Source organism: Gobio gobio (genome assembly GCF_949357685.1).
Source record: "Gobio gobio genome assembly, chromosome: 7".
NCBI classification, from domain to species: Eukaryota; Metazoa; Chordata; class Actinopteri; order Cypriniformes; family Gobionidae; genus Gobio; species Gobio gobio.
In genome coordinates this window covers 25,470,346-25,484,516 of record NC_137103.1, presented here as the reverse complement: position 1 = coordinate 25,484,516, position 14,171 = coordinate 25,470,346, and the positions used below count along the sequence as shown (strand labels likewise).

At 39.7% G+C, this 14,171-nt stretch overlaps 1 protein-coding gene across 6 annotated transcripts in view; it reads right to left on the bottom strand.

The window, feature by feature from the left end:
- Positions 1–14,171, bottom strand: part of pard3bb (par-3 family cell polarity regulator beta b) — a 420,195-nt gene that overhangs the window by 57,660 nt on the left and 348,364 nt on the right. The window lies entirely within an intron of this gene.

The following is a 14,171-nucleotide window of genomic DNA, read 5'->3' as shown; positions in this document are numbered from 1 at the left end:
TATGGCACACTTATCTGGAAACGCTTCAGGAGATTCGAAGTTGTCATATGATCATCTGAATTCTATAGGATGTCTGCGAGACGTGTGTCTTGTGTTCTTTAACAGTCCGCCTAGAAACAAATGCCTTGTTCTTGAATTAATAATTTATAGATGCATGCCGGTCTGTTATTGTAGAGACACCAACTTTACATTTTCACTCCTCAAACATGACGTGGAACAAAACGAACTGTGATTGGTTGCTTTATATGTCAGTCAAACATCATCTTGGGCGGACCTTGACCAATGAAAGCCAATAGAATCTGGCTATGTGAGTTGAACTTGAGAACTGCATCACAATTGTTCTATTGAATTTTTTCAATTAACTGATTGATTCATTTCTCAAATCAAACTGAACAACTTGTTTATGAATCAATCTGATTCAAATCAGAGTTTAATTCAATGACTCAATGATTCAGTCACAGCAAGATAAAAAGTTAACAAATCAGTGGATGGGAAGATGATCATTGCATGACATCTTATTTTGCAGTTTGTTTCTCACACAATACTCTCATTTGGCTTCAGAAGACTTGGAATAGTCTTAGGGACTACTTTTATATTGTGCCTTTTTATAATTTTAAAGGCGCGGGGTGGGTGTCGGGGATATAATGCTATTTCATGCATTGTGACTTATTTACACTGTTAAAGAGTTGGATTCTCAAAATGTAAAAAAAAATGATTGGATGTATGACATTTGAGTATTTCTGTGCCAAATTATTTTTGTATGAGTATTTCTGTGCCAAATACACTACACAAATACACAAGTTTTGGAAAGTTTTTTTTAGTATGGCTCTGTATGATGTCATAATTCCTTGTATGGGCACTTCTCCCGGATGAGCGTGTGCACGTCAACCCAGCATTAAGGAAACAGTGGATGCAGTTTGTTTTTCTGGAGTCATTGTTCCAAGTCATGAGTTGAAACCGCAGGCGGTGAGTGAAACTGCATTAAATGTCTGTGTTTTGTTGGCAATTGGCACATAAGTGCAAATAATGTAAACAACACGAATGTTAAGTGAATCGAAAGTTATCCAGGGATAATGCCATGATTGTGTGTGTATTGTGTGTGTGTGCTCGTGACTCTTTAGCTCCGCCCACTGCACGCCTCCACAAGTTTGGCTGTTTTCGGAAAGAATCGGTACAGCGTATCTGTCTTTTATAAATATGTTAAAACTAAAGACTCTTCAGATATATGAAGGATGCAATACTACTCTACAGGTACTCAAGATTAACATGAGATTGGAAGAAACTGTGTGTTAAGTACCCTTTAATCTATAAACTACGGTTATATGGAAAAGACTTGAAAATGACCAAACATTTCATGTTTCGTCCACAGTAAAGAAAGAAAGTTATAGCGATTTGGAAAGACACGAGAGTAGGGAAATACATTTTTTGGACGACCTATCACTTTACTTTTCGTCTGAGAAACTGGAGCTTTTTTGAAAAAGGTTCTTGTCCATCTGGCAGCATATTTTTACTTCTTATTTTTGACAAATCTCTGTCCAACAATAATGTTTGATCAGCACTATATCTTGTGTAGAAACGGATCAACGTCACATTGTTCATTCTCTGCTTCTGCTATCAGAAATATGTGGAAAAAACAATGGGCTAGTGTCTCTATTGATGTAATAAATGGAGCTTATGTGCATTCCTAGACACATCCCTGAGTTCTCTGAAATTCTTAATGATTTTGGGGGGTCAACCATCAACATAGCATCTACAAGCCTTCCCAGACAGGGCATTGTCCAAATATTAGCTGTGCTTCCACATGTGCCAATGTCAGGGGGAAAACAACTGTTCTCTCACCATCTCAGGAACCTAAAAGTGTTCATTCTCCTACATTACCATTCCGGGTATTTTTGTAACTTGAGGATATGTGCTCAACAAACTGAAACTATTCATTGAAGTTTACTTCCACTGTTCCCTGGCCAAGTTAAATTAAGGTTATATTGCTTGGCACACCGTGGTCCCCATATTGTATTTAAAACTTGAAACAATACACAGGCACAAAGGCCTTTGAATTAACCTCCTCTGTGGTAGTCTCCCCAACACCGGAGACGTGAGCACTTTTTTACCCAAATATGACAGGACAGGAAGCATAGATGAGAAACAACAAGCTGACCAAACAAAACATCATCTAAGGGTAGGCTTATTCATGACATATGGAAGAATATTACAGCTGGAATCAATTTCAAAATATCAAATGTCAAAACAGAGTATTGGACATCACCTTCTGTTCTTTTTAGAGGGTTAATTGCACTGTCACTATTATAAATCAATTGACTACTTCCTAAAATATAATTGAATAACTAGAAGGCAGAAAGAAATGGGAAACCGTATCACTTTAACCCAGGTGAATTATGTCCGAAAGGCAGACGAAACCTCATCGGTAGCTATCATGAGCCAGACGCCCTGCTTTGATCCTAAGTGGCCATGACTGTTCCACCAGATAAGGTGGAAGCTCTATGACATTGCGCCTGAGTCAGCATCAAGCTCACCTTCACCGATAATTCACAGCAGCTCATTCTGCACCTGCGAACCCACAAGGGCTCTTTTACCCTCAGGCTGACAAGGTGAGAGAGCAGAAGGAAGGTTTGGAGGAAGTTACAGTCTTTTATAGCCTTCCCTCTTCCTTTGATGCTCTCCGTTCTCCCTGTGATAATGAACTCATGTTGAGCGCTTGAACTCGGTCGTTCAGTCATGCGTGTTGATGCCGATAATAGTGCGCGAACAATTACTTCACGCACGTCTGGGGTTCAGGCTCCACAGATATGGCCGAGACAATTGGGCCGGGTCGGTCAGAGGAAGAGACGACATCACACCACCCGACTGAGTGTCTCCTTTGCACTAGATGTGCATTCTGTTAGGCAGAGTAAGGGTCCCATTAGGCCTGTCTGGGAAGGTAATGAATATCTGTGAGGTTGTGACCTCTGTTCAGACATAGTTACGTCATCAGCAGAGGGGTTACTGAGGCTCCGCATCTGCCCCCGAAGCTGCACACGAGAGGGAGAGAGGGAGAGGATAACCACCCTCATCTGTCTTTATCACTTTCTCTCTGACGCTCTGTGATGTAAGGCGTTTTGAAGTGAAGACCGATTGCTGTGGTAAAACAACATGCTGTCTGAGACTATAAACAGGAGTGTGGGGATTAAACCGTGCTGCTCTGATCCTCTTTGAGATAAATCAAGTCTGCTGAAACATTAGTGGAACTTCGCTATAATTCAGACCAAATTCATCTATATTTAGAGCAAATATTTGTTTGCTTTATGCAAACTTTATTGATATAGGTCAATGACATATAATAATAGTGTCCAAGATAAAGAAAAGGAAACACTAACAGCAATACTAAACATTTAAACAAGTATTTCTAAAATCTATAAACTGGAGGTGAGTTAACAGACCTCCCACACAAACAGGATGTCACTTGGAGAGCGGAAGCTGAACAAGTGTGAGTCTCCCATGATCTGCTTGCAATAATTTACCTCAAAGGTCACTAATTAATGGGCCGTGGTCCAGATCTAGAGCCAAGACTGGTTCCATAAGGACAGTGAATCACTTTGGCATAAATTTATATAATTATAAACATGGCATTTTTTTTCATCTTTTTTTGAGACACTGAGCGTCTGAAGAGGCATATATATCATGAAAATACGCATTTGCACAGGAATCATAATCACAGGAAACAGTGAATCAGTTAGATATTTCTGCGTCTTGATGATTCTCACGCACAGGGACTAGCAGACATAAAATGTACACTAACGCTCACTGAACTGTACCACAACAGTCCAGTGCAGAGATGCTTATAGAGTCATCTACTTCTGTCTGTCCAATCGCCCAGGTTCACTTATCAGACCAATAATTTTAATATGGCAAATGATATTGAAACCGCAGTTAACAAATGCAAAATATATATTTTTTTCGCTCTTCAAAAGGGTTTGGAGTACATTGTAAAACATTTATAACAATTTTGTCAAGATGACATCCTGAATGTAGCAGTGTTAGTACAAAGCAAGCTGGAAACAAAGGACAAAGCCTGCTCTCTATGAGTGAGAAACCTCTGAGAAACAACAGCAGGTTGTTCAACTGCCTCACTTGCCAGAATGCAGAAAAAAGCCATTAAAGTCAATTAAGAGGAAAACCAGGCTAGAAATGAATTATCCAGCCATCTAACCTCATCATAGCCATGTGGTGATCAAGAGGGCAGATTATCACTCGCAAATTACTGCAGAGTTCAACTGCTCTCACACGGGAAGTCATTTTTTTTTAGGTCAAGGTGAAAACGAAAGTTAGCACATGTTGGGTTTGGATGCTTTTATATTTCTCTGCATATCAAGAAGGCACAGGAGAACGTATTGTAACATACAAAAATGACACACCTCACCTAGACCCTACAAAACAAATGTCACATGCATATTGCCTCTATTGATGAATGAGAGAACAAAACTGTCTCCTGAATTCAATAGACAGAATATTCAGGAAGACACATGGATTCTTTCGTTTTTACATAAAAAACAAATAGAGAAAACAGTTTTATTAGCCCCAAATTATTCCCCATAACCATATTTGGAAGTGTGCAACAACAACTCTATGAATAACCAGCCCTAGATGCATGGTAGTCAGATAGTAGCTGTTTCCTCTATCCATTGTTGTACCAAACACAACATAGAACAAAGATTTCCCCCTCAAGAAAATCTGAGCGACACTGACCACTCATAAACACAGAATGGATGACAGCCACAGGCCACTTTCATACATCGTTTTACTGGAAAGTTTTCCAGAACCATACTGTTTTGAGTTAGAAACTCTTTGGTTTTGCCAAATGTGGAAACATGATCTGATTAAACATTCAAACTGTGTTAGTTTGTGGTGGGTAGTCGGAGGGTGACCACATACTCTGGCACGGTTAGCTTCATATGTGCAATCAAACAGAAGTAGAGTGCATTTCATTGCCCTGTCCAAAAAGACCCACTTTATAAAGTCTTGAATTACTCTGGCTTTCAGCTTTCGGAAGGGTTGAGTCCAATTTCCAAATTCCAGTTGAATTGCATTAGCTAACAGGATTCAAAATTGCAAGTTAATGAGTTAATAGTTAATAAACTGAATGTATAAACTAGACAAGCGAGATAAACTTTGTTGGCGTGACAGGTTTATTAAGTTTGGAGAGATGTTTAAAAAGAATTTGAAGGAGTTCGAAGTTTGAAGGAGTACAGGGTTTCGGACGGACAGACAGATACATAGAGATAGATAGTCAAAACTCAAAAATCGAAAGGGAACCCATTCTTCAAATAGAAAATCAGATTGTGGTGTCTGTGAAGTCCACAAGACCACACAATGTCCCATTTGTCATTTTGTGGTCATTACTTCACTCCAAACTACTACCCAAATGGCACCCTCAGCCTCCACGGCCCTCATCTCAGTCTATGCTTGGGCTGACTTCTACAATCAGAGGAAAGTTACACAGCCACTTGTATGGTGAATCATCACCAATTTCCACCTGGCAAAAGCACACAAACAGATGTCTATGAGGTTTGTTCTAAAAACCAATGCGTCTGGACATTTAAGGGGGAAGCTAGACCAGATCCTCCTGACAGCCCTCCAAGATCTCCATGTCTGGCTTGTAACTCCCTGATGTTGCTGAGTTTGGGCAGCAGGGTGGACGAATGGAAGGGCTTTACTGACTTATTAGAGATTCCCCAAGTCTAATGTCTCATTCTCCGCTTCAGCTCTGTGGTTTGTACAGCCGCCAGAGAGGAAAAGATGACAATGGTTGGCTTGGGGATGTGGCAAAGCAGTCATTCCAGCAGACAGGAACCTCAACGGTAAAGCTGCTCATTGTTAAAGCCCTCAGCTGGGTCTCATGACACCATGTTGCTAATTTCGATACCTGCTTTTACATTTGAACTGGGATTCAGAACCAACATCAAAGGATCACATCCTGTCCCTCTTACGCCCAAATCAACCTTGACTTTGTAAGAGCTGCTACCACGATATGCACAGCAGTACCACAAGTTCTGAGGTCAAAAACCTGCTGAGGAAAATGGGAAAACACACAAGGGACAGACCACATCTTGCTCAAACCACAACTGAAGAAAACCAGTGAAATCCAGCACCCGACTGGAGAATATTAAACAAATATTCTCCGCTAGCATTTCAAGGAAAATATTTCACTACTGGCAACGGGTTTAACGAAAGTGTGACTTGAAAAAATAAAAGAGTTACGGGAAAACGGTGTATTTTTGGGATATTTTCTCATTGTGTGAACAGAAGATGCAGCTGTTGACGTGTGCTGGACACGGATCTGGATTGTGTCCCAGCTTAGTAAAAGGAAACAGCGGCTGGTCCTCACAGAGAGAAACTCTGACAGATTTGTGAGGTTAGTTTCTCATGGACGACATCATTCCTCTCAGGGGGAATGAGAGCGAAAGCGTGAGGACAGTCCTAGTAAACACTGCCAGCATTGACTCCTAGCTGATGTCTATCCCTCATTAGGACTGTAGCAGTTAGGCGGCAGTTGGAGCATTATCATACCAACTGCCTAACAGGCCTTATAAACAGTCACAAGACTACCATATATATTTTTGGATGCTATTAAGATGCCTTTCGACGGCTCATTGGTTGCCTTCTCACGACTGATTCCATAAAGAGAGGCCTGTTAAAGCCTTCTTTTTTAATCCTGAAGCCCATTTGCTTGAAGTTTTCATTGGGTAAAAATAGTTTATGGAGACATTAGACACTGCAGGCAACACATAATATAATTGCGTGTTATATGGAGAGTGTGGCGTGCATCTTATCTCAACATCTGAGGAATGAGCTGCACAGAACCCGGAAGACAGTAACAGTATTAGCCTTTAAGCCTTTAAACTTCCTGTTAGCTATCTTCAGACTTCCATATAAATGTATTATACACTTCAGCATTTATTATGCATTTACCAGGCACTTTCATTCAAAGTGACTTGCAGTGCATTCAAGGTATACATTTTCTCAGTATGCATGTTCCCTGGGAATCAAACTCATGACCTTGGTGTTGTTAGCAGCTGAGCTACAGGAATGATTCCAAGATGGCACAGAATCGGGGGTACAGGTACCTTCCAGAGGACACACACACATTCGTTTTGTTCCAAAACCTTGTGAGCTGCCTATGCAAGCAGTATTTTAAATTTTAAGCCATTAAAGTCACACTCCCAACATGAAGAGGCAGCATAATTATACCGCCTACTAAGATACAATTAATCTGGCTACATTCTAAGGCAGCATCATATGTAGGGGTGAGCGGGGCACAACCTAACGCGTGGCTAGTTGTAACACACATGGTTTAAAACTTTCCACACATGCCAGCATGACTAAGTGTATTTAGTAGTTGCCATATCAACACTATATAGGGAAAAAAATTGCGCCAAAATTCAAAAACCTTTGGAAGATATTACTGAACATTTATTTAACCATAGCAAAAGTAAATTTCTTACTGAAGTTAATTTTTCATCTCTGTTTTTTTGTATTTATTTAAAATTACACAAATCTGATATTATTTTAATCTTATATCTGTTATTTAAGAGTTGAGCTTGTTCTTTAATGCGGATCTAACCACAGTAGAAGACACGAGCCAGGTTTAAATCCAAGTTGTGCAGGTGAGGCACGTTGTTACAATATGTCTCTATTAGAAATATGCTATTCTACTATACTTTTATGAATTATATTGAGAAACCATGAGAAAAAGGTGAATAAAGATTGACAGTCAATGTTCAGAAGTTATTAATTATTATTATGTTTTGAACTATGTTGTATAGCTGTGTTTTGTGGTGTTTATTGTCAAAAAAATTTTTTTTTTAAAGTTTTAATATTTTTAATTATTAAAAAATGACATTATTTTATATGAAAAAGTTAATAATTGCATCTTATTGCCTAAATATTTTAGTTTGTCTTGGATATTTTTTTGATTAAATAACATTTTAAACTGTCATATGGTCATGTTACAAAGTACCACACCTATGGGGCATGTTGTCGTCACATTTCACTTCCATCCTTTCAGGATATATAAAGAAAAAAGTATACACCATATTAATTAAACAAAACCACAATTGTAGACGTGTGAAATTAATGAGGGAAAAAATAAATACTCTGAACCTCAAGTGGATTTAAACAAACAAAGAAAGTCAGTCTTTCCAATTATTTTATCTAGGTGGCTGTTCACTCAACACCGTTTTCCACTTGCGTTTTGGCTGTTCATTTACACAACAACAGTGTTTTGGGTGCCTGAAAACCATAGACTGTAAAAAAAATATGGACGTAGTGTCCGTGACATCACCCATAGGATTCTGAAGAGCAGTTTTGAAGTGTAAAGTAAGGTCGGGCTGGCCGTTGCCATCTTGGCAGTGCGTCATCACGCGTCACTCCCGGATAACAGAAAATGTGCAAAAAGGCGGGACGTGGGCGGAGCTGAGGTGACTGTGGCTATCCTCCTGTCACCCAAAGTGGCCATGCCCTTAATTATGCAGAACTTTAAGGCTTTATATAATGTAAACGAATGAGTTGTAAAAAAAATTCACCCCAATTCATAGTTAATAAGTGATATGCTAACAATGTATAAATGTTTTGTTAATTCAGTTATACGTCACTTACAAGTTATTAGTTAATGATGAACTAATCATTTACAAAACATGACTATATGTTCCCAAAGGATTAATAGGTGATATGCTAACATTTTATAAATGTTTTGTTAATTCAGTTATAAGTCATTTAATAATTATTAGTTAAAGGGGGGGTGAAATGCTGTTTCATGCATACTGATCTTTTTGCACTGTTAAAGACTTGGATTCCCATGCTAAACATGGACACAGTTTCATAAGCTAAGGTGGACGTTTGATGGGAGTATTTCTTTGCCAAAATTAGTACTTCCTGTTAGTCATAAGTTTCGGAAAGTTTTTTTCGATCATGGGTCCGCTTGACGTCAACAGGGCGGAATTTCCTTGTATGGGCCGTACGGACAATTCTACCGGAAGAGCGCGCGCGAGAGAGAGAGAGAGAGAGAGAGAGCGCGTGAAAGCAATAGGCTACGCCCATCAAAGCGCTGGCTCGTACAGATGGAATTTGCTTTTCCGGATCAACAACTGAGTTGCGCAAATATTTATGTCTGTTCCCTGCATTTCGGTGCCGATTGTTTTATAAACAAGGCCCAGTTCGACGCCGGATTTTCAGATCGCCTAATACTGAAGGATGGAGCGGTCCCAACGATAAAGGTCCCAACGTTGGAACCGCAGGTTTGACTGCTTCAAATGTCTGTTTTTGCCTATGCCCATCAAGTAACGTTAGCCCAAACATGATCACGTATTGATCAATGGAGCATGCGATGTATAGTGTGTGTACATTTGTTTAGCTGGCCACTATATGTGTATGTTTGTGTATTGTAAAAGCACTCCAAACAACAATACACAAAGAATGGGGAAATATGTTGAACTAAATAAGCGCGCTTCTTCATTCAAATGCGCTACTATTCCATGTCTTTCTATGTAAACACTAGCCTGACGCGCAAAACCAGTCCGCTTACTACAAATCATGTCTACACAAACCACGCGTAAACACACACACACACACACACACACATACACACACACACACACACACACACACACACACACACACACACACACACATTGTAACACTTGCGCTTGACATGGTGTTCTAAATAACACAAGCCGCTAAACATATTATATAGTTAGTGTAACTTATACCACATAGTCGACGTCCTGCTCTAGCCGTTTTTGCTGCTGCTCCTGTTCAACTTCAGCCTCTGGGTCTGATTCCGGATCATAGATGTATGGCTGTATCTGATTAAAAGCCATTTTTTATTTTGAATAAAGTTTTTCCCGCTTTTAGGGATGACGCAGCTTTCAGACGCACTCAACACAGTAACAGCGGCGCGCGCTCGACATTCTTTAGCTCCGCCCACACGATACGCCCCCAGCCGCACGGCTTTTTCCGGAAAGACTCGGAACAGCGCATCTTTCTTTTATAATTATAATAAAAATAAAGACTTTTCGGAGATATGCAGGATGCAATGCTACTCTATAGGTACTCAAGATTGACATGAGACTGACTGAAACTGAGTGTTTCCCCCCCCCTTTAATGATGAACTAATCATTTACAAAACATGACTATACAAATATAACTTATTAATAAGTGGTATGCTAACGATATACAAATGAGCTGTAAGCTATCTTAAAAAAAATGTGTAAATCATGAAATTAATCAAACAGATCGATAGTAAATGGTTGATGGGTTATTAGTTGATACACTATTTATCACATATAAATCATTGAAGTATTTATGTCAAACTTGTTTTAGGATCATCTCAATAAACAATTGTTAATCTTGAACAAATTATGAATTGCTAAGACCATTAGTAAATGATCAGTATAAACTGGTCTGTGTTCAAAAGCACAAACATGCAGGATGCTAAAACAGCATTTTGTAAGAAGACTAATGTATTTGTTTTCAAGAGGATACAAATTTATAAATGGCCAGTTCCACCTTCTACTGAAGATCACATCTGCTGCACAGCGGTTAAAGACTCCATGTGTGTCAGAGAAGACAGTAGTCTATACCCTCACCAGTCAGCACTTACACTGCAGTACACACTACAAAGTGTTCAACACCTGTTATAGATGATGTGTAAACGCATGCAAAAATTATTTACAAAGCTTTCTGCATCCCTAATCTAAAGTGTAAACCGTTCATCACTTGTAAATGTGTTATATATCATTAAATTAACAAAACAGTCAAAATGTTAGCATATCACTTATTAATAACTTATGAATGTATAGTCAGGTTTTGTAAATTATGAGTTGACTTATAACTGAACGTTACCAAATTAACTATTTTACCCAAAATGTGTACACGCTATGTATTTTTATCTTTATTAGAGTATCATTAGCTTAGCAATATGCTAACATCAAACACCTCTTTATCTGTTAGGATGCTGCCTTAGAAGGAAGGTTCTCCTGTAGGCAGCAGACAGTGAGGCAGCACACTGGGTTTTGGAACAGACCCATTTTTTGACGCAAATACTGACAAATGCCAAGCCTTAATAGGGCTCGGGCGCTGCGTTGCATTCTGGGACGTGGCGGCCATGTTGATGGCCTCGCGAATGTAAACATACAGCAAATCGAACGAGGAGAAGCAGAGTTGGGAGAAAGAAAAACTATGTTAAAATCCCGAAAAGGATGTGGAATTTACCGGGATACGTTAAATAGGGAAGCCAGGGACCGGTATATGGACAAAATTGGAACTATTAACGGTTTGGATTTATATGAAATTTGCAGTTCACAAATGGATGGGTTCAGGAGCTGCAGATCATGAAGCCTATGTAACGTTAACCTTTTACCTTGAAGCATTCTGCACCGTTCTGTGTTCTCGGGTTGCACTACTTGCAAATAAACACTGAAAAATATCTGATTGTGTGACACTTCTTGCTTTTGCACATTATACGGTTATTGCGATTGTGTGACACTTCTTGCTTTTGCACATTATATTGATTTAAGTATATTTATTTTGAAGATTGTGGGTATGGATGCAACAGACACTTATGGCTGTATTTAATGCACATTTATTTTATTTCAACGCTAGGGCTCATGTTTGTCAGAGCACAACATACAGACACAATCTTATAGAGGAATGTCATGTCTTCGTCCTTGCTTGGCAACACCATGTGAATCGGTACTTTATCTGACAAAATAGTGTACTTGTTGCGGACGGTTACAATCACCCTTTCCACGTGAATTCGGAGGTGGGCATTTTTTCTTGTGCTCCCCACATCTCTTGCATCCAGCTGACAGCGTTCTTTTGTGAAAGCAGGGATCTTTACCTCGGCACACATAAGTCCCACACACTGTCCTTTATGTCAAAGCCGCGATCAGCCAACACCATATCCCCAGGTAACAGTTTGTCTTACAGCCGCGATCCAAGCGAGCCGACGACTCTTTGTTACCTCGGATACTTGGTCTCCGTGGTTGTGTCTCCAAGCAGGAAAGCGGTGGAAAGTTAATCCATTTTCGAACTTTTTCCCATGGCGATTATGTGATCTAGTGTTACACCCCACAATGCAGCAACGGTTTACCATGGTTTCCAATAATAACGCCAAATTAAGACACACGACTGAGAGGGAGCACGTCTATAAACAGTGCGCAGTAGTCCGAGTAGCAGCAAATGAGGCCATCAACATGGCCGCCACGCAAAGTAATGACGTCATACGCCCGAGCCCTATTTCATCTGGACGTCAGAAGTACTCACAAGTGAACTTGCGGTCACTGAGACAGCTACACCACAGTCATGCCTGAGCAATGCAGTCACTGAGTCAGCACTGAAATTCATGGAGTGGTCGAGCATTCATCAATCAAAGTCTATACATACTCTATATCAACCCTACTGTAGTCCTGTAACACACTCACACAGAACAGTAATGAACCAGTAAACACTGCAACTCTTTGCATTTATACAAAAGTAAAATAAATAGTTATGACATCAGCAGTGGGATCCTCTGGCAAAGAAAAGCTAAAATATTTACTGGAAAGCAGGACTGTAAGAAAAACAAAACAGAACGATATTCTTGTGTGGCAATAGCAGAACGGTTCTGTTTCTGGAACAGTCCAACAAAAGAAATCCCAATACAAATCTCTTCATTTCTCTGTGTTTACCGGGAACATCCTTGTGGGTTGATGGAATGAGATACATAGGCTACAGATATGTCCATAAAAGGGCTAAATCTGAAAACAAACGAGAGGCAGCTGTAACAATAGGCAGTCATAATGTGTCTGTCATGAGGAGTATTATTTATATCCGTGGTGCAGACTAAATTGCACTCACAGAATAGAGTGTGGAAACTTCTGTGAACGTGAAAGAGAGAGTATGTGTGTAAAGTCACAGGATATGGCATATTCTCTAATGTTCCCTTCAGTTAAACGTCATCGTTTCCACGATGCAATCATCACGCCTTTAGGTAGTTCCGAACCGTTTCATCGTGCGAAAACTGCTCACACTTTTCCTCTGATGCAAAAGCGGCGGCTGATAACTTTGTTTTGCTTTGACGCAGCGAGTGTTTGTTTCCTTCAGTAGCTGAATAATTAGCGCTGAATAAATAGATAAATAAGCACAGACGAGCAAACGAATAAATGCAGTGTCGACCTTAATGAGCAGGCTCGTTAGATTGGGTGATTGCTGTTTGGAGTTAGTTTAATTCGATCTGCCTCTCTAATGCCACAGCCTGCGATGCTTCATTGTTCACCGCAGCTCTTACAAAAACAGACATTAGCTCATTTGAATTTGAGAGGTATAACTATTGATCTCATACAAAGGGAATTACTGTGTGTTCTGAGTGAAAACAAATTACGCTGGTTTGTCCAAATCCTAATAAAGAAAGACACCAATGTATTTGGTGGAAGTTTCTATGACTCCTGATTAAAGTCTGTATTGCTGAATCAAGGCAGTATAGAGAGATACTGGGGCGATTATTTAGGGAGAGGTAACAGTGATGTGAATGCAGGGTCCAAAATGAACTTTCTTCAACACCTGCCAATGGCTGCTGTATTGAAAAAACTTACCAGTACATCCAAGGGTGTAAAATGAACACTTGCCAAGCACCAAATGCAAGAAAAAAAAGCTTTGGCGAGTATATGAAATGGTTTCAATGTTCAGTTCGATGGTAACATTTTTATGAATTCTACAATGCAATTTTGTGAGAACATGAACATGAACAAATGTGAATGATGCTCGGGACAGATGACGGGCCAGCACTGCATCGACATGAAAGTTTAAGCTTTGTCAATTTAAAGATTTCCCCTTTTTACAAGATGTCCCCAGAGTGTGTATCTGACGTTTTAGCTCAAATACCCCACAGAACAAATTTTATAGCATGTTAAAATTGTCACTTTTTGAGGGTGAGCAAAAACATACCCCCTTTGTTGTGTGTTCCCAGGGGCAGGGTTTATGTAAATTTCAGGGTTAGTGATATCACTAACCCGGGAGGAAGCTTGTGTAGTCCCTAACAGGCGTTTGTTGTAGTCCTTAAAAAGAAATTTCTTTAAAAGAAAATATCTCCCTTTGCTTTGAACTTTGAGCCTCGTAACTTTTCAGATTTTGTTTATGCTCAA